We start from the raw sequence: 20782 nt of genomic DNA, 5'->3' as shown, positions 1-20782 counted from the left end.
TTTTTTTTTTTTTTGAGACGGAGTCTCACTCTGTCACCCAGGCTGGAGTAAAGTGGCGCGATCTCGGCTCACTGCAAACTCTGCCTCCTGGGTTCAAGCAATTCTCTGCCTCAACCTCCCAAGTAGCTGGGATTACAGGTGCTCGCCACTACGCCCAGCTAATTTTTGTATTTTTTTTTAGTAGAGATGGGGTTTCACCATCTTGGCCAGGCTGGTCTTGAACTCCTGACCTTTTGATCCACCCGCCTCAGCCTCCCAAAGTTCTGGAATTACAGGCATGAGCCACCACACCCGACCAATACAATTTCTTTATTTATCCATCTGTAGACATTTAGGTGGTATTCATATCTTGGCTATTGTGAATAATACTGCAATGAAACATGGGAGTGGAGATATCTCTTTGAGGTCCCGATTACAATATCTTTGGATATATACAGAGAAATGGAATTGCTAGGTTGTGTATTCCATACTGGCAGTATCAATTTACATTCCACAAATGGTGTGCAAGGGTTACATTTTCTGTACATTCTCACCAACACTTGCTATCTTTTGACTTTTTAATCATAGCCATTCTAACAGGTGTGAGGTGATATCTTATTGTGGTTTTGATTTACATTTCCATGATGACTAGTGATGTTCAGCATTTTTTAATATACAAGTAGGCCATTTGTTTATCTTCTTTTGAGAAATATCTATTCAGGTCCTTTGCCCATTTTTGAATTAGATTTTTTTTTTTTTTTTTTGCTACTCAGTTATCTGAGATTCTTATACATTTTGGATATTAGCCACTTATCAGATCTATGGTTTATAAATATTTTCTCCCATTTCATAGGCTTCCCTTTCATTTTATTAATTATTTCCTTGCTATGCAGAAGCTTTTTAGTTTTATGGAATTTAATTTGTTTATATTTGCTTTTGTTGCCTGTACTTTTGGTGTCATATTCAAATAATATCTAATCATTGCCAAGTCAAGATGCTTTTCCCCTATGTTTTCTCCTTGGAGTTTTACAATTTCAGGTTTCATGTTTGTCTTTAATTTTTAGTTAATTTTTGAATATGGAATAAAAAAGAGTTTAATTTCATTATTTGCATGTATACAGTTTTTCAGTACCATTAATTGCCAGTACCATCATTACTTTCCATTCATTGAAGTGACTGTCCTTTCCCCATTGTGTTTTCTTGGAGCCTTATAGAAAGTTGGTTGACCATACACACGTGAATTTATATGTCAGCTCTTTATTCTGTCCAATTGCTCTATGTGTCTGTTTTTATATAAATACCATACTCTCTTGACTTGTAATATAAGTTGAAATCAAGAGGTGTGTTGCTCCAGCTTTGTTGTTTCTCAAGATTGCTTTGACTATTTGAGATCATTTGTGGTTCCATATGAATTTTAGAATTGATTTTTCTGTATCTGCGAAAAACGCCATTAAAGTTTTGCTGGTGATTGCATTTGGGTGTTATGAACATTTTAATAATATTAATTATTCCAACACATGAACATGAGATATATTTCCATTTATTTGTGTCTTCAATGTTTTTTCATCAATGTTTTATAGTTTTCAGTGCACAAATCTTTCATCTCCTTGGTTAAACTTTTGCCTGAGTAATTTACTTTTTTGATGCTAATATAATGAGATTGTTTTCTTAATTTCTTTTTCAGATAGTTCATTATTAGTGTATAGACATGCAACCGATTTTAGTATATTGATTTTGTATTCTGCAACTTTACTGAATTTGTTAGCTCTTACATATTTTTGGTGGAATGTTTAGAATTTTCCCAATATAAGATAATGTTATCAGTAAACAGAGACAATTTTACTACTTCCTTTTAGATTTGGATGCCTTTTTTTTAAATTGCTCTAAATAGGATGTCCAGTACTATGTTGAATAGTAGTGGCAAGAATAAGCATCCTTACTGTGTTCCTGATCCTAGAGGCAGAGCTTTTAACTTTTCACCAGTGAGTATGACATCTGTAGGCTTGTCATAGATTATTATGTTGAGGTACATTTCTTCTCTATCTAGCTGTTTTTTATAATGAGAGGATGTTGAATTCTGTCCTATGCTTTTTCTGCTATTGAGATAATCATATAATTTTTATCCTTCACTCTGTTAATGTAGTATATAATATTAATTGATTTGCTTATGTTAAGCTACCTGTGCATCCTAGGGATAAATCCCATTGAACATGGTGTATAATGTGCCGTTAAATTCAGTTTGCTAGTATTGTGTTGAGGATTTTTCTTTTTATGGTTATCGGGAATATTGGCCTGTAATTTTCTTTCCTTGCCATTTCTTTTTCTGGCTTTGGTATCAGGGTAATGCTGGCCTATAAAATGAGTTTGGAAGTATTTCCTCTTTTTCAATTTTCTAGAAGGATTTGAGAAGAATTGCTATTAGTTCTTCTTTAAATGTTTGGCAGAATTCTGCCATGAAGCTATCTGGACCTAGGCTTTTTCTGTTGTTGTTGAGAGAACTTTGATTACTGATTCAATCTCCTTACTCATTATTGAGTTGTTCAGATTTTATATTTTTTTGATGATTCAGTCTTGGTAGGTTGTATTTGTCTAGGAAGTTGTTCATTTCTTCTAGGTTATCCAATCTGTTAGTGTATGATTGTTCATAGTTGTCTTTTGTGATCTTTTGTATTTCTGTGGTACCAGTTGTAATGCTTTGTCTTTCATTTGTAATTTTATTTACTTGAGACTTCTTTTTTTCTTAGTCTAGCTAATGGTTTGTGTAGAGACTGTCTCCTAGATCGTTATTCTGAAGCTCAAGCAAAGTTTGATCTATCAGAGTAAAAACTTGCTAATCACAAGGTCAGGAGATCGAGACCACCCTGGCCAACACGGTGAAACCCCATCTCTACTGAAAATACAAAAAATTAGTCAGGTGTGGTGGCGGGCTCCTGTAGTCCCAGTTACTCAGGAGGCTGAGGCAGGAGAATGGCGTGAACCCGAGAGGCGGAGCTTGCAGTGAGTAGAGATTGTGCCACTGCACTACAGCCTGGGCGACAGAGCCAGACTCCTTCTCAAACAAACAAACAAAAAAACACTTACAAAGCTTCACATGATAAATAAATATCAAAGTAAAGTGGATTTTCTAGTATCAGGTAGGTACATAAACAGATACTTTTGTCCTTGGTACAGTTCTAGAAAGGGGCAGATGACTTGGATACAAATTCTTGTCTTCGAGCAAGTTTTCTATTTGGGGAAGGAGATGGCCAGAGTTTCAGACAGCTTCAGGATATAGTGTATCGCTGTATTTCCTTTGAGATGCTCTAACCTTCCCTACAATAGCATGGGGGAATGTATGCAGCTGGGCTTTCTGCACATTTATTGATAAGAACAGGGATGTGAAATACCTTACTGTACATCATTTTAAACATTTCAACCTATTTCAGGTTTTAACTCCAAAGGCATATGATGATATCACAGAGATGATTATAAAAAATGAACATCAATCACAATCAGTGAAAACATTCTGCTGTCATCCTGCAGTTATTCAAGGGAAGATTTATAAAGACTTTAATGAAATTATCTTATATTTAAGTTACTATAGCCAGTGTCTTCTCTTCATTTTGATTATTTCTAGTAAAGTATCCTATGATTAGATTCATGCAGAATGTGAAACAAAAGTAGTAGCAAAACTTACAGTGCTGTCACTAGAACCAACTATTAAATCCCATAAGAGAAAAATACCGCTCATTCCAGCAATCTAAAATACAACTTAAGGGCAAGTTGTTGGCACACTTCTGTCACTGCTGTCAGCTCACTAGTACTCAAGGTCCATGGAAATACTTCTATTAAAAATAATCATCTGTTCATGGGAGAGCAACATCCAGATTATAGCCCCCTTTATGTCACGAGTGAACAAATTTTAGAATTACTTATTACCTTGACCCACTTATAGCCTCAAACAATGGTGAGCTACTTGCATTATGATTGAGGTCATGTCTGGATATTTAGGACAAGACTGTTCTAAATTCATAAATACTCGGCATTTTTGAAACTCTTTTTGGTAATTACCTAAATCTATGAACAATCTTCTGAAAATGTTACAGCTAAATCCAAAAATAGTATCCTGTTTGAAGAGTTAATCCAAACATAAAGTGATTTTTTTGATATAGAAAAGATAGATTATTTGAATAATATTCAATATTCCTAACAGTGCTATTTTATTTATTTATGGCATTTCTTAAACATAACGTAAATGGCTTGTCATTATATTTTTTAATGTATATGTGTATAGCTTATATTTTCTGAGTTTACATGTTGTTATATGATGTCTGGACCTCTTTAAGTGTGACAGATAGGATGTCAATAGAAAATAAGTTATGTCACTGCAAGATAGTGCCTTGGTTCAAGCCATCAAATATTCAGTAGGCTTCATAACTGTAGAAAAACAAAAGACATAAAATACATGTTTTAGTCTTTTTCTTGAGGCCTATAGACAGGCATATGACTAACCACTAACCACCTAATATTACGTTCAATCTGAGACTTTAATTTTACTGCAGACATTCACACTTGAGGCTTAACATCTCAGTTTCCTCAATCACAACCCACTGATCACCAAAACAATAAAAATAACTGAATACACATTACAACTTTTGGTGTTGACTAACAAGATAAAACAAGCCTAAGGAAAATTGTGGGCACAGTGTCAGGAAGCAACAGAAATTTGCAGGATAAATTTCAAACTACTTTTACCTTCTGCTGGAAATTGACAGCATTCCTTTTATACATGGTTCTTATCACTAGGAAGCAAGATCCTGTATTTATAAAAAAAAATTTTGTGCCATTTCAGTATATTTCTTGCCAATGTCATAAAAATGGTTATGTCTTATATCTAGGACAATTGATCTTTAAGTGCAGAGAAAGGATAGATCATAGATTAATTTTAGGTACATAATTAAGATTTTTTTAATCCATAGTATAAAAAATATAAATAATTTTTTTTTTTTTGGTCAAGCTATTTGAAATTCAGGTTAAAATTCTCCCAGTGCTAAGATTTGGTTGTTCTTTATCATTTGGTGCTAAAACAACCTTTTTTTTTTGTTTTTTTTCAGATGGAGTTTCGCTCTTGTTGCCCAAGCTGGAGTGCAATGGCATGATCTCAGCTCACTGCAACCTCCGTCTCCCGGGTTTGAGCGACTCTCCTGCCACAGCCTCCAGAGTAGCTGGGATTACAGTCATGTGTCACCACGTCTGGCTAATTTTGTATTTTCAGTAGAGATGGGGTTTCTCCATGTTGGTCAGGCTGGTCTCAAACTCAGGTGATCCGCTGGCCTCGGCCTCCCAAAGTGCTGGGGTTACAGGGTGAGCCACAGCGGGCCAGCCTAAAACGACCTTTTTAAAGCAATTGAGAGTATTCACTCAGTGAGACAAAGTAGTGAACATAGTAAGTCACGTTGTTTCTTTATTTTTCTTTGTCATTATAATTTTAGAAGCCTCTGGCTCTGTGATGGCTGACACACAGCTCTCTGGAGAGACGTTTTGAAGACAAAACAGAATAGAGCATATAGTGCACCCACCACCCCCTGTTAAATATTTTCCAAGTTCACATGACTGAAATACATCTTTAATAAATAAGCAGGTTTTTAAAATTATTGATGAAATAAACGTTTCTTCAAAATTCTCAATGTACATTTTTGCCTGCACTTACTGGTCAAATTTATATTTGTATCTGATATATAATTTACAGTGTCCAGGTTTGAAACAAAGATTATAAAACTATAAACCAAGCCAAAACCAAAATAATCTTTATAAAATTTTAGAATTAATGATTAATTTAATATTATTGGTTTAATAAAAACAGCTATATCTTTGGAGTTATCTACAAAATATTGATATATTTAACTTTAAGATTAAATGGTTACCAGGAAAATAACTTAAAATGATGACTAGCTTTGATTAATATCTCAGTGCTCATAAATAATCTAGATAAACTATTAAAGTTAGATAACAGTGAATGAGATAAACACATAAGTAAACTTTTAATATAATTTTTAAAAAGTTATGTTAAATTAAATAATAAATACTCACTAAATGTCTAGGTTATTTCTAATTTTAAAAATTATAAAAAAACCTATTTCTAAGACTCACAAAATAGTTTTTATGTGTAAAATACTATGTGATGGACAATTCAAAATTTCCTGCTTTCTAGGGTTTCACTAAAATTTAAGTTAACAAAATATTTAAAATGTTTAACATGTAACTCTATATATGCAATATACAAAATTCATAAATATACAAATATCTCTTTAATAAAAATAATTTGGTCTGATTCAGAGGTTATTTAAAGGTTATTTACAAGAAAAAACAGTAAATGAGATGAAAATATAAAAATTTATGGATCTATACATATATTTCAATTAAAAGTTTAAAATTTATATATAAAAAATGTTATATAATAATTTTTTTCCTAAAATAAAATGACTGTTTTTTTAAAGACAAAGCAGAAAGCTCAAACATGTCATAAATGGACATAATAAAGTTTGTAAAAAAAATTTATAAAATAAATTTTATATACAATTGTTAGCTATAATTTAAAAAACTATGTCTTTATAATTTTTAAAGGTTAACATTTAATATTAAAAATAAACTAATACAAAACTAAAAATTTTTGTTTCCCATGTTAGAACAAGGTCTTCTTAAAATATTAATTTACCCCTAATGAAATCACAACAGATTTTAATTTCTAATTTTAAAACCAGTTTCTTTTAAAAGCTTCTTATATTTATATCTCAAAAGTTTAATTTCTGGTATACCTCACTACACATAATTTAGAGGACAAAAATCATTACCTTCTGTTCCTTTTCCTCTAGAAATAGTGTACCTTTTTACTTCGCTAAGATAACAACTTTCTCCTTGAAACTTTTTTCTACTCCTGTTGTTTTTTTTTCTCCATTTCTCACTACTGTTGTGGTCTGATGCTATAATGTTTATTTTGAAAGTGTAAAATATATATATTTTTTTTCCATTATAAATTAATTCAGTACTTTTGGCTCCTTATGTCTAAATTGAAGAATATAACCAAAAACCTTTTCATGCTATTACTGAGAACAATATATTCCCCTACTCAACGTTTCCTCAATACTTATTTAATAAATTATATAAATATATTATCAAATAATACCATATATTCTTTCAGTTATGTTTATAAATATGCAATTAATATAGTCTAAAAATTACATAAATTAATAAAATTCTAACATAGTTTTGATTGACATTAAATATTTCTAGTTATATTTATATGAATATATCATTAGTATAAATATTCTAAAAATTATATAAAGTTTATAAAAGTCTAAGCCTCCTTATATGATACTGTTGTGTCCGGAATTGGTGGGTTCTTGGTCTCACTGACTTCAAGAATGAAGCCGTGGACCCTCGCGGTGAGTGTTACAGCTCTTAAGGTGGCGTGTCTGGAGTCTGTCCCTTCTGATGTTCAGATGTGTTCGGAGTTTCTTTCTTCTGGTGGGTTCGTGGTCTCGCTGGCTCAGGAATGAAGCTGCAGACCTTCGCGGTGAGTGTTACGGCTCTTAAGGCAGCACATCTGGAGTTGTTTGTTCCTCCTGGTGGGCTCGTGGTCTCGCTGGGCTCAGGAGTAAGCTGCAGATCTTCGCAGTGAGTGTTACAGCTCACAAAAGCAGCGTGCACCCAAAGAGTGAGCAGTAGCAAGATTTATTGCAAAGAGCAAAAAAACAAAGCTTCCACAGTGTGGAAGAGGACCCGAGCGGGTTGCCAATGCTGGCTCGGGCAGCCTGCTTTTATTCTCTTATCTGGCCCCACCCACATCCTGCTGATTGGTAGAGCCGAGTGGCCTGTTTTGTCAGGGCGCTGATTAGTGTGTTTACAATCCCTGAGCTAGATACAAAGGTTCTCCACGTCCCCATCAGATTAGTTAGACACAGTGTTTCCACACACAGGTTCTCCAAGGCCCCACCAGAGCAGCTAGATACAGAGTGTCAATTGGTGCACTCACAAACCTTGAGCTAAACACAGGGTGCTGATTGGTGTGTTTACAAACCTTGAGCTAGATACAGAGTGCCGATTGGTGTATTTACAATCCTTGAGCTAGACATAAAGGTTCTCCATGTCCTCATCAGAGCAGCTAGATACAGAGTGTCGACTGGTGCACTCACAAACCTTGAGCTAAACACAGGGTGCTGATTGGTGTATTTACAATCCCTGAGCTAGATATAAAGACTCCACGTCCCCACCAGACTCAGGAGCCAAGCTGGCTTCACCTAGTGGATCCCCCACCGGGACTGCAGGTGGAGCTGCCTGCCAGTCCTGCACCATGCGCTCGCATTCCTCAGCCCTTGGGTGGTCGATGGGACTGGGCGCTGTGGAGCAGGAGGTGGTGCTCGTCGGGGAGGCTCGGGCCGCACAGGAGCCCACGGAGGGGGTGGGAGGCTCAGGCATGGCGGGCTGCAGGTCCCGAGCCCCGCCCCGTGGGAAGGCAGCCAAGGCCCGGCGAGAAATCGAGTGCAGCGCCGGTGGGCCGGCACTGCTGGGGGACACAGTACACCCTCCACAGCCGCTGGCCTGGGTGCTAAGTCCCCCATTGCCCGGGGCCAGCAGGGCTGACTGGCTGCTCCGAGTGTGGGGCCCACCAAGCCCACGCCCACCTGGAACTCCAGCTGGCCCGCAAGTGCCGCACACAGTCCCAGTTCCCGCTCGTGTCTCTCCCTCCACACCTCCCTGCAAGCTGAGGGAGTGGGCTCCGGCCTTGGCCAGCCCAGAAAGGGGCTCCCACAGTGCAGTGGGGGACTGAAGGGCTCCTCAAATGCCACCAAAGTGGGAGCCCAGGCAGGGGAGGTGCCGAGAGCAAGCGAGGGCTCTGAGGACTGCCAGCACGCTGTCACCTCTCACTGTCAGTCATAATTCTAATTATCTTAAAATACTGCATATAATAAAAATAACTAAATTTCCCTGTCAACTAAAAACTTTTGTTAAATTTTAACTGTAACTATTGTAAATTTTTGTCATCCATAGTTTCTAAAAGCATTTACTATCAACTCTATCCTAAAATATCTTTTCATAAAAGACTTTAATAATATAGATACCAAAATGTAATTAATAGAAATGATACAAATATATGTTCAAATTTTGTTAAATATTTATCTTGTATTTTTCCAATCTATAACTTACTTTGATACTATTAAAGATATACTGCTATATATAATCTACAATATTCTTATAACAGTTTGGTTAAGGTGTTAAATTGGTAGAAAAATAAGACGTCTAAAAAACAGATTAATTAAAAAATAGATACAATCCAAAACATATTTTTCAATAAATAGAAGAATATACATGTTGGGCCTAATACTCATTCCTTACAACTACAGCTAACGATTACCGACCTTGCTAAAAAAGAGTCTTCTTAGCTACCTGAGACAAAGTTGGTCTTATAAATACAACCAGAAGGTTAATTTCTGACCAAAAGGAAAAACTTGTGAGACAAAGTAGCAAACATAGGAAGCCATGTTTGCTTATTTCTGCTTGCCAGCATAATTTTACAAGTCCCTGCCTCTGTGACTATGTACAGCTCACCAGAAAGGTACTTTGAAGACAAAACAGAATAGAGCACAAGGCCCCTGACCTCTCTTGCTTGAGTTACTATACTCCTTAAAAGATAAATGACCCATGTTTTTGTTTCTTCCTACACATAAGATAATGTCTGTCTGATGGTGTTAGTGATTACGGTTCTGTAAGCTAATGCCAAGTATACTTTTACATCCCAATTCCGATATAATTCAACTTTAACATAAGTTCTACACAAGTTTGATATGACTTTATGCTTTCTAAACTCCCACTATCTATACATAAACAGTGGGCTAAAATACTGTGTCAGAACAGTGACAAAACCTCTCTAAAAGACTCCTTCTCGGCTGTAGGCCTCAGTCTATAGTTCTAAATAAGACTTCTAAATAAAACTAATTTTAATTCTTTAAAAGCTTATTTTTTTTTCTTTAGCCAACAACTAATCCAATCATTTAACAACTGTTATTCTTAGTACTTACCCTATATAAATTATCTCCAAGATAAAAGACAAAAGAAATACAACAATGACACTATCAGCTTTGATTTATTATTTCATAGAGCTTATAATTCAAAGTCAGAAAAATATTTATCCAATAATCCATCATGCACATGTATACACATACCACACTGTGCTAAATGCTATGAAGGAAAAGTAGTTTGTGCTATCAGAACATGTAACAGAGGAAGCCTGTCTAATGTGGAGAGGAATGGGGTGATGTCTAGGTAGAGATGATAATTGAGCTCAATAAAGAAGTGGTATCTAAACTGAACCCTGGAGAATGTGTAAGAGTTAACTAGGCAAAAGGAGAAAAGAATACCTTTATGTGGAGGGCTCTGTGTGTGCACAGATCAGACTTGCAGATAACAAGGAGGGATATGGATTGAGATGGCCTGAGAGGTCAGCTAGGGACCAGATCCTACAAAGCCTATGAAACCATGTTAAAAGAAGGGTCTTAAATAGGAGGGTTAAATGACACATTTACATTCTTCAAAAGAAAATATCTTACTTGGGAAAATAAAAAGTTGACAAAATCTATGCTTACTCTCCACAGTTTCTCCTTCCAGCAATCTCATTTCCAGTCTGTGCAATCCAAACATCTTAACTGTATTCTAGTACCGTAAGTAATTTTCAGAAACTAAGAACCAGCCATCAAGGGTGACCCATATGATCAAGGATTCATTCACGATAGAAAGGTCCCTATAGGGGCCTGCTACTCTCAACAGGTCACTTATATCAGAAAGAGACAATGATAGCACAACATTCTCTAAAGTCAATTTTATAAACTGCGGGTGGTAGCAGAGACAGTGGAGTGGTGGTTTCCAGTGTCACAATACTTGGGGTTACAACAAATAAAAGACAGAGAGGGTCAGTTTGGCCCTTGTGCTTGACAAATCATCATCAGTGGATAGCAGATGAACAAGTTTGACAAAACTGGCAGCTGGGAATAAGGGAGTGTCAGGAAAGCTGTTAGAATTGGGAACTGAAAGAATAAGGATGTTGCTGGGTTCTGTGACAGGGAAATTAGACTTCTTTGGTGGACCAGGGCAAGGAAATCACTAGCTCCTGTTGTATCTATAAACCTGCCCTGATTTGAGCACGAAGGGACGTTCTGTTATTTTCTGGCAGTAGTGTTCATTTTTCTCTTTTAGAATATGTTTCCTCCCCTGCCAAAAACCTCTATCTCTTTTCCCTTCCATTCTTCTGATTATTTCTCTTCTCTCATTTTCTTTACTCTCTGTTGCTTTTAATCACCAACACCTCATTTTTTAATTTAATCTCCTTCTCTTTCTCATTACCCCTTTCCTTTAATTTTTCTAACTGATTATAATATACAACAGAGGCAAGTGCTTTAAAATATTTCCTATATTTATCAAAATAAGTTGTATAATTGTATCCATCATTTATAATTTTTCTAAAGATACAACCACCACATAATTGGCATCAGTTATCCATTGCTGTATTTTGGTAAAATGCACTTTTCTTGTAAGTCAGGAGTACTTGATAGAAAAGAATAGAAGATCCTTCTTGGCATCAAGTGATATTCTGTCAAAATCTAAGGAACAGGAGATGCACTGTTTTGCCATATCGCAATAACCAAAAACTCAGATTGACACTGTCTCCTATTTACAGTGGATAATTTCAGTACCTATCCAAGTAGTAGGTGGACAATAATACTGATTGATGCATCTTTAGGAAAAAAATGTCAGAGAGTTATTTGGGAAATTACACTGATGATATTAACAGGAGCTCTCATCAAAAAAAGTGCTGGGCTTAGGGTTTTGCATGGGTTATCTTACTAAATCTTCACAACAATCTTACAAGGGAGGGGCTGGTATGTTACAGTTTCATAAACTGTGAGGCCAAAGTTAAAAAGTTAAATAAATAGCCTAAGGTTTTGAGCAAGCAGGTGGAAAGTGGTCTTATTCCAGAGCTACAGCCAAACCTCTATGCAACTCTGGTGCAACGGCCTCTTGTCATTGCTATCTCTGTAATGTTGAGTCAACTCTGTAAAATAATGAGTGTTAGTAATTTGCAGGTTAAAAATTATTCTAAAATATATATAATATATATTTAGCATAATATAATAATCAATTATATTGCATTTTTTGGGTAATGATAATATTTATTCCTAAATAATCTTTCTTTACTTCACTTAATTTTTAGCAATAAAATAATGTATTCATACATTGGGATGAAAATTACAAAACATAAAAGCAGCCCCAGACATCTTTTCTTAGTAAAAAATTAATTTGATAATAAATGATGAAAGCAAAGAAACATTTAAATTTGATTTCTCATTGTCAAGTCTTTGGAACTTCCTAAAAGATACAAAGTGGTTCTAAATGTTTTTTGTACATATTTGTTGTAAGCATAACACATATTGCAGTAAGCAGAACCTGTTCTAAGTAATATATTTGCTCATTTATTATATATTGTCCTGCTGTTAGCATAAGATTGTGCTATAAGTTTACATGATTGATAAATCATCAGGCGTGAGCCTGCTCTCATTGCCCAATCTTCTAAACTGGCAATGGAGTTTTCAGGTTTCTAAAAGCTTCAATAACTTGAGTATTGGCTGCTGTCTAATGCCCCTGCAGAGTTTGAATTAGAATAACCAATATGCCTGAAAAGAAACTAAGGTTCTGTTGTGGAGAAATCTTATAATCGTCAGGCAAAAAAGATAGGGTGATCTTTGATCTCTTGCTCCTAAGCAGCTAGTGGGCCGGATCACGCTGCTGGGTGAAAGTGAACTCTCAGTTTTCAATTCTGCTTTTTTTCACATCTGTGGGTAGCATTTAATTTGTGGTTTTTCACACATCTACCACAATGTGGACGCATCAAGAGGTAAAGAGAAATCCTTAAATTTGAGGTAAGAGTATCTGGGTTTTAATTCTACTTCATGAGTTTACTAACAGCATCATTGAGCTAGTCCTGCAATCACTTTAATTCTCAGTTTCCACGTTTTAAAAATAGGGCTTGTAAGTGGAGCTTCAGGGAAAAAAAAATAAAAAAAATATGCCTTATTACAAATCCCTCTTACCACCTAAAAATGATTGGAGAATTATACAATTAAAACATAGTAGATCAGCGTTTGAATCTAGAAGCGCGAGGCTGCGGTGAACTGTGATCACACCACTGCACTCCAACCCAGGTGACAGAGAGACCCTGTCCCAAAAAAGAAAAAGAAAGTAGATCAAAATAGCAATTGACAAAATCATCTCACTAAAATAGACTATGGCTAGAAAAGCCAACTCCAAACTCTTTATAGCAGTGGGTTTTCCTAAGGTGAGACAAGGTATTATATTTCAAGGTATTTTAGAATGATTTCAGAGTACAAGGCATTTTGTTAACAAGCTCAGAATATCAACACATTAAAACAATGGAAATGACAATTTCTGCCTAAATAACGTATTTTAGTAATAGAAGGAAAAAAGTCACAATCTAATTACTAAAGTAATAAAATCATAAGTTGCTTATTATGTTTCTGTTATCTAATGAGGCATAGGAGTTAAATAAAACTATTTTATTATTTATTGTGTTCTAACAAGAATAAGCAGATAACTGGTTGACACTCATAGTTTATGTGGCAGGCCAGAATTTTTATTTCACTTTTCATCTGGACACTAACCAAGTGAGGATAAAAGAAGGGAATTGTCTTAAATTGAACTCAAAGTGAGGAATGAGAAGCCATTTTAGCATAATCATTTATAATAATCATGTAAGAAAGAATCAACTTATACAAGTAATACAGACTCCATAGATCAACAATTTTTAAATTTTATTTTAATTAACAAATACTAACTGTACATATTCATGGGGTACATAGTAATGTTTCCATACATATAATGTACAGTGCTCAGATCACGGTAATTCTGTAGATATTGACCCTGAAGCCAGGCTGGTGAATATGGTCAATGCTCCTTTTCCTCATCTCTTAGGCCACCAACTGGAAACTCATGGAGTGGAGGTGGGAGGTAAAGACAGAGGAACCCTTGGGAAGGAGACAAAGGGCAGGGACGTTCAACAGATGAACTTGGCTTTCTGAGAACCTGGATAGTGAAGATTGTACTGCTAGATGCCTGGATTTTATTAGGGAAAATAGCCTGTGTGCCTGTGAGGAGTGGATGACAATTCCCCATCTAAACCAGATCTAAACAGGTTGAAATAGGCCATTTGATCTTGAAGAGCAGGATGTTCTGAATATAGCTCTGATCTCTTAAGTGTCACTGATGGACAAACAGAATTTGTTTTCATAACGGGCAGATTCTCTCACATTTCAACTAATAAGGAAGTTGTAAAAATTATATTTTTGAATAAGTTAAAATTTATTGGCATATAGTAAATTTCCTTATATAAAGAAATGAAACTTTGGACTTGGGCAGGATCATCAGGATCTAGCATAAGACACCCCCGCCCTTACTCTCACAAATGAGGAAACTCAATTTCAAATATAGAGGCTGTGACTTGTTCCGTTCCACAGTAGGCAGTTTTAGAGCCTGGACTAGAATTAAAAATTTCTCAGTATCTATTTTTATACTACGTATTCATTATATCTTGATTTTTCTTTTTTGGTTTTTGTGAAACAAGATGATAATAAATTCTTTTTTTCACCTAAAATATTCTCTATATATATGCTCCAATATGTATACAGACAAATCTATAATTAAGTTAAATGTTAAAGACTAAGCCTGTAAAATATATATTTTTTCCCCCAGGGAATAATATGATGTGAAGATGTACTCCCTACAGACCTACCTACAGGTAAAAGAACCACAAAACTAAAAGTGTCTTTAATGTTTTAGGGTCTTAAATTGGGCAATTTCTTATGGAATCTCAAACGTGGTACCAATTTTTAAATACTTCTTATTTATTTTTGAGTCCTCAAGGAAAGAACAGACTTAGAGACATGTTCAGGGTATCAGGAGATTGGACTCTTTTTTTTTTTTTTTGAGACAGAGTTTTACTCTGTCACCAGGCTGGAGTGCAGTGGCACGATCTTGGCCCACTGCAACCTCCGCCTCCCAGGTTCAAGTGATTCTCTTGCCTCAGCCTCCCGAGTAGCTGGGACTACATACAGGCAGGCACCACCAAGCCCAGCTAACTTTTGTATTTTTTAGTAGAGATGGGGTTTCACCATATTGGCCAGGATGGTCTTGATCTCTTGACCTCGTGATCCACCCACCTCGGCCTCCCAAAGTGCTGGGATAATAGGCATGAGCCATGGCACCCAGCCAAAATTAGACTCTTTATACCACTTAAGTCCTCAGTTATTGTTGAGTTTTAAAACTTCAGTTATGTAAAAATAACAGAAAGCCCATCTACTATTTCCTCCATTTTACAGATAAGGAATAAGTCAAAGATCATTTAAATTATCCAAACTAGCAGCTCTGGGAAGCAAACTCAGATATCTGGGTTCCAGAGATTGCACTGTTAGGTTCTACAATACTCTGATTCGTATATGAGTAAACCTAGAAAAAAGTCAAGATGACTTTTGTAGTGGCATTCTCCCTCTCTAGATTTTGTTCCAATTTTGGATTCCTTCCCTGAGACAATGCCTTATTCTGATTAACACTGCTGCTAAGTCCAACACCTCCCTGATTACTCTGAAGGCCTGTTTTAGCAACCCTTCTCTGCTGAAACGAATTCCTGGGACCCAGCATTTGTTTTGTGTAGCCCTGGTAGCTTGGCATTTGCTATGCATACACATTATTTCTATAATCAATTTTCTATTTGGAATTCCAGACACTATGCTGAATGTCCCAGCTTTTTACTCCATATCCTTGTGCTCTTTTGCTGCAAGATCTCATCCTATTGTCTTATATCCTTGCTACCAAACATCTACTTGGAGAATCTTGGATCTTGCACTGTGGCCAAATTCCTTGAAATTGGCCCATACTTGCCTGGTTGGACTCCCCACTGTATTCTAAACCAAACCTGAGGTATCATTCTGTGTCATCTGCCCTGCAGTGTTCATTAATGGCCCATAGCTTTTCTAACTGGTGGATTCAGAGATATTATAGTATCCTCTCTTACTAGTTTTGATTTCAGAAAAACACTAGAAAAATATACTCAGGAAATTGGATGGTAAAAGCATATGCTAAAAGTGGATCTTCTGTTTTTTAAAGGGGTAAAATGCAGTATTGTGTAGACAGTTGAAATATTCGGAAGATGATAGCCAAGTTCACATTAGAACAATTAAAAGAGCCCCAAGTGGCACCTCCAAGTCAAAGTTTACTTCTTTGAAAGGCAAGCCGATCATGATCTAAAGAAATGAGAAGGTAAAATTCTTCAAATTTTCTAGGAGCCACTGTCAATTGTTGCACCTAAATCTCTCAAGGACAAATCTCTGAGAGCAATGTGACCAGAATTGAGCTCAAGAGTTCTTAAGCCAAACTGCAATTTACATTCACCAGAGGAGCTTTGAAAAATGCTGATGGCTGAGCTTCACTTCCAGAAGCTTGATTTAATTGGTCTGAGATGCAACAGAATTATTGGCACTTTTTACAAAGCTTTCCAGGTGATTTTATTTTACAAGTAGGGTTGAGAAATGTTAAGCCCTCAGCAAAATGGTTGAAAAAGGCCAGTATGATTTTGAGCCATCGCCTTTCCCCACTAGTGCACCTCTTTAGGTGTGTGGCAATCTGCCCTCTGGGGTCTAGGAGCTCTGAGAGTCCCTGACATCCACATCCTTCCTACCTCCGGTCACTTTTGACTCTGGGCCTTTCTCATGTAATGAACTTGATTCTGCACTATAAAATAACAAAAAAATCACTTTTAAGTTAAGATGGCTATGATTTAAATTAATTATGATTTAACATGACTGATAGTTTTATAGGATATTTTTCTCTCTGCTCCAAAAGAAAGAACATTTTCTTTTTGGAATTGAATAGATTTAGAGGAAGAAGTGGTTATCTCATGTTTCTCTATTCTTATGTCAAAGCTGCTTCTCTGTCTTTTCAAAATATGATACCATATGCTGGAAATAGATTGGCTTGTTCACTCTAAAGGGCACAATTATTTCTCCTGATATTAATAATTGTGAAAAATAGACATATTGCCAGTGTGGTTGAATTATCTGTGATTACCTACACTAGGAAGAAACATAAAAACAACAATGAAACAATTCAACTATGATTTGAAAAAATGCTGACTGGAAATATACTTATTCTCCTTATAAAATTTTTCTCCTTCATTAAGGAAGGCAAGATAATACTTGCAATTTCTAAGATATTAGATGATTTTTAAGGTATGTGTCATTAGATAAAAGGCTTCTTTGTGACCCTAAAAAGTTAGACAGTATTTATTATTTTATTCTAACCATACTTAGGAATCTTTGAAAACTAATTATCTTGGGATTTAGTGGAGGATCTTTGTTAACACTCATAGCTATTGAAATATTATGAGAAAATAACATCCGAGGGAAGGGTTCTTTGATTGTTTATTTTTAAGCAAATAGGTTTAGTTTTGGTAAAGCCTTAGTGATCTTGGAATGAATCCGCCATTATTGAGTGTGGGCGTGTGTCCATGATTGCACAGGAAATATCTTTTTAAAAGTATCAACTATTTCAAAATCGATCTCCTGGGAGACAATTGTAATATCGATATTTGGGAAATAGTATTCATAAAATAGGCATTTAACTAAGAAAATTAAAAGCAGGCACAGTATAGCTATTAAGAATAGGTGCTGTAAGAAACAGAAAAATACAGTGCAGTTAGGTGGAAAATAAAAAACCCAAAAAATTCAAAGGTTTGGCAGGAGCTAGCTGCATGACATTTAGCAAAGTGACTTCTCTGGACTCTGTTCCTTTAAAAGTGGTGTGTTGGAAGAAATCATGTGTTGAAAAATTTAAATCTAAGATAATCAAAGATATATAAATGATTTGAAGAATTATAAAAACTTTCATAACTTTTTGCCAAACACAAACTCAAAACTGAAAAGACGATATATATAGAAATCTGCAGTATTTATCCTAAGCAATAATCTGAGACCACAGGCTCAATCACTTCCTATAATTAAACAAAAAATTAAAACATAAATGATTTCAATTCAAGATTAGAAAAAAGAAAACTGTAAAATCAACCAGAGACATAAGAAATTAATCTAAAAACAAAACTAATGGAATATAATTGTTAACAACACAAAACAACAAAATAGTCACACCCCTACCTACTTCAGTGGAATCTGTGAAAACTTTGATCACAGAGAAGAGGAAATATCATAAATGTTAAGAAGAAGGAAGGGGATATTTTCCTAGATACAGAGGAGAGCAAAGCAACAAAATAATGAAACAAAATTAAATTAAGTAAAAATATATTTTGAAAATTAAAAAATATATTTGGAAATGAATGACAAGGGCAATAATGCATATCAAAATTTATAGGATGGGGCCAAAATAATATTAATAAAGAAATCAATAACTTTAATACCTGTGGTAAATCTCATCCTAAAACAAAGAAGAGAAACAGGCAAATAATTATAAGAGCAAGGAAGAAAATATGCCCACAGACAGAAAGTATATCAAACTAACAAGAATGTATCATGCTTAGCTATTCATACACATGCAAATTTAAATATCTAGGAAGAATGAGAGTTTTTATATGAAAATGTAATATTAAAGTGAGTGAAGAGCGTGATGGAAAATTGATTAAATGGAACTGAAAGAACTGAAGTTATACTCTTCATGCCTCATTTTAACTGGGACAATGAAGGGGTACCCCATGGTAACACCATTACTATGAGAAAGAACATGTAAATGAAGCTAAACTGAAATTGGAAGATGAACTAGCTTTAGTCTAATTAACTCCACTTTTAGGGAGAAATTATGATGAATTTTGGGAGGGGTTTATAATTCTGATCAAGGAAAAGAATGTCAACCATACAGTAGAGGGTTAGCTTGAATCTATTTAATATCACCTTATAACTACTGGGCTCTGCAGTTCTGTTTCTCTAATAGGGTCTCTGATCGGCTATTGGGCTCTGCAGTTCTGTTTCTCTGATAGGGTCTCTGATCAGGGTGGGTTTTGGAAATACATTGTGTAGTTGCATGGGCATAATGTTTTACTCACTGCATTATCAGAAGTACTACTTTCAAGAAAACCCAGAAACCATGATTGTAGAACTTGGAAATAGAAGTTTTCATTTATGGTATCCTGTGTAAGAACGGTTTCAGAGAATTCTAAACTATTTGAGGTAGGAATTGCTCTCTGTGTTTTACCATCACTCCAGATGGTGACACGAGTAATTGAAATCTCTCAAAAAATGTGGTATTGCTATTGGTTTAATATTTGTTAGGTACAATCAGTTCTGGGTGCCTCATCTGATCTTTCATGGTCAGGAAGCCAACATGGGGATTCTATTAGAAGCTGAGTCTGTCTATTCCAATTCTGCATTCTGAAGTAGAGGAAATAACCACACAATGGTTTCAAAGATATATTGGGCTTATTAAACCAAAATTCTGCTCATTAGCTGACCTCCATACACCCCTGTTCTGACTATTGGACCACAGAAGCGTTTTGAGTCTCCAGGAGTTAGTGTCAGTCTAGTGAGTGACCAACAAACTGAAAATTTTGGTTAATCCATCTCTCTGATGCACAGATATCTTAGTGACCTTGGGAGACCAAAAGAGGAATCGCTTATTTTTTTTTAGTATTGGAGCAGTATATCCTTAAGAGAATGTTGGCTCCTTTTTATATAAAGGCTCTGGGCTGTAAACTCCTAACTGAGTTAGTGAAAGAATTGTTACTTTCTAGTGGGGTGACACAAGTCAGACTTATGTTCACCAGACCTAGCACTTTTCTAGTAATATAAATTGAATAAAACTTTATTAGATTTTCTATCTAGTTCACCTCTAGAAACATTAAGATTAATTGGCCTAAATTGGCCAAAATGTAGGCAGGCCAAAATATTACAATGCTGGCTTCAGTTTTGTTGGCCATGATGGTAACCATCTTTCTTTGGCAATTAAGTGTTGCTGTTCGTGTGTGGTCACTGCCACTCTGGATTCTTATCATCCCCACTGAATTCAGGGAGCCTATTCTAATAACAGCGGTTCTCTTTGTCATTCCTGCTGTACAGAAAATAAATAGCTACCACATAGCTTCTCAAGGATACTGGAGTTCCTCTCACAAACATATTTCTCACAACTGTAGTAAAGAGAGTTTCCTCTGAACCATTCTAGGACATAGAGTCAGTGAATCGGTGAACACGTCTTCCTTGATAAATGTATTTTGAGATTCTGACCTTTTTAATTCTTAGGATAACTTCCACTGTGGAAGAAGTTCGGGCCAGCCATTCCTTTTTTGGGGAAATTTATCTGCAAGAAGACTCGTAAGTTCTTTCCTATGGAAGCTGTGCTTTTGGGAAACAATATTGAGAAAGAATAAAGTGGAATAGTTTCCTACGTGAAACTAGTTCCTAAACTTAAAATGTTAGTCTGAATTATATTTCCAAAGTGCTGGCCTAGTAGAATGAATTTTTAAAAATTTTAGTTTTTAATTTTATGTAAATAGAATAACATTAATTCACATTTCACTATTACTACTTAATGTGCATATAGAGCTTCAAAGGAGAGTTCTTGGGCAATGTTTGAATACCAGAATTCTACAAATATCTGTGGGATAGTTCTAGGTATTTTACAGGTATTTGTATCTGTTTATAATTGCGAACAAATATTTTCTATAAATAAACTGAATAATACTAAATACTGCTCATAATTTTAAGCATCC

The 20782-nt window shown here is 35.5% G+C and overlaps 1 long non-coding RNA gene across 1 annotated transcript in view; it reads left to right on the top strand.

The window, feature by feature from the left end:
- The window catches only part of LOC130541339 (uncharacterized), a 119524-nt gene extending 113898 nt beyond the window's left edge, over nucleotides 1-5626 (top strand). The window contains exon 4 of the long non-coding RNA XR_008955382.2: nucleotides 5073-5626. This is a non-coding gene — a long non-coding RNA (uncharacterized LOC130541339). The remainder of the gene's footprint in view (nucleotides 1-5072) is intronic.
- Nucleotides 5627-20782: the final 15156 nt, after the last annotated feature.

This window comes from Pan paniscus, chromosome 2 (genome assembly GCF_029289425.2).
Source record: "Pan paniscus chromosome 2, NHGRI_mPanPan1-v2.0_pri, whole genome shotgun sequence".
Lineage (NCBI taxonomy): Eukaryota > Metazoa > Chordata > Mammalia > Primates > Hominidae > Pan > Pan paniscus.
The sequence above is the reverse complement of the archived record's forward strand: the minus strand, read 5'-3'. Positions and strand labels throughout refer to the sequence as shown.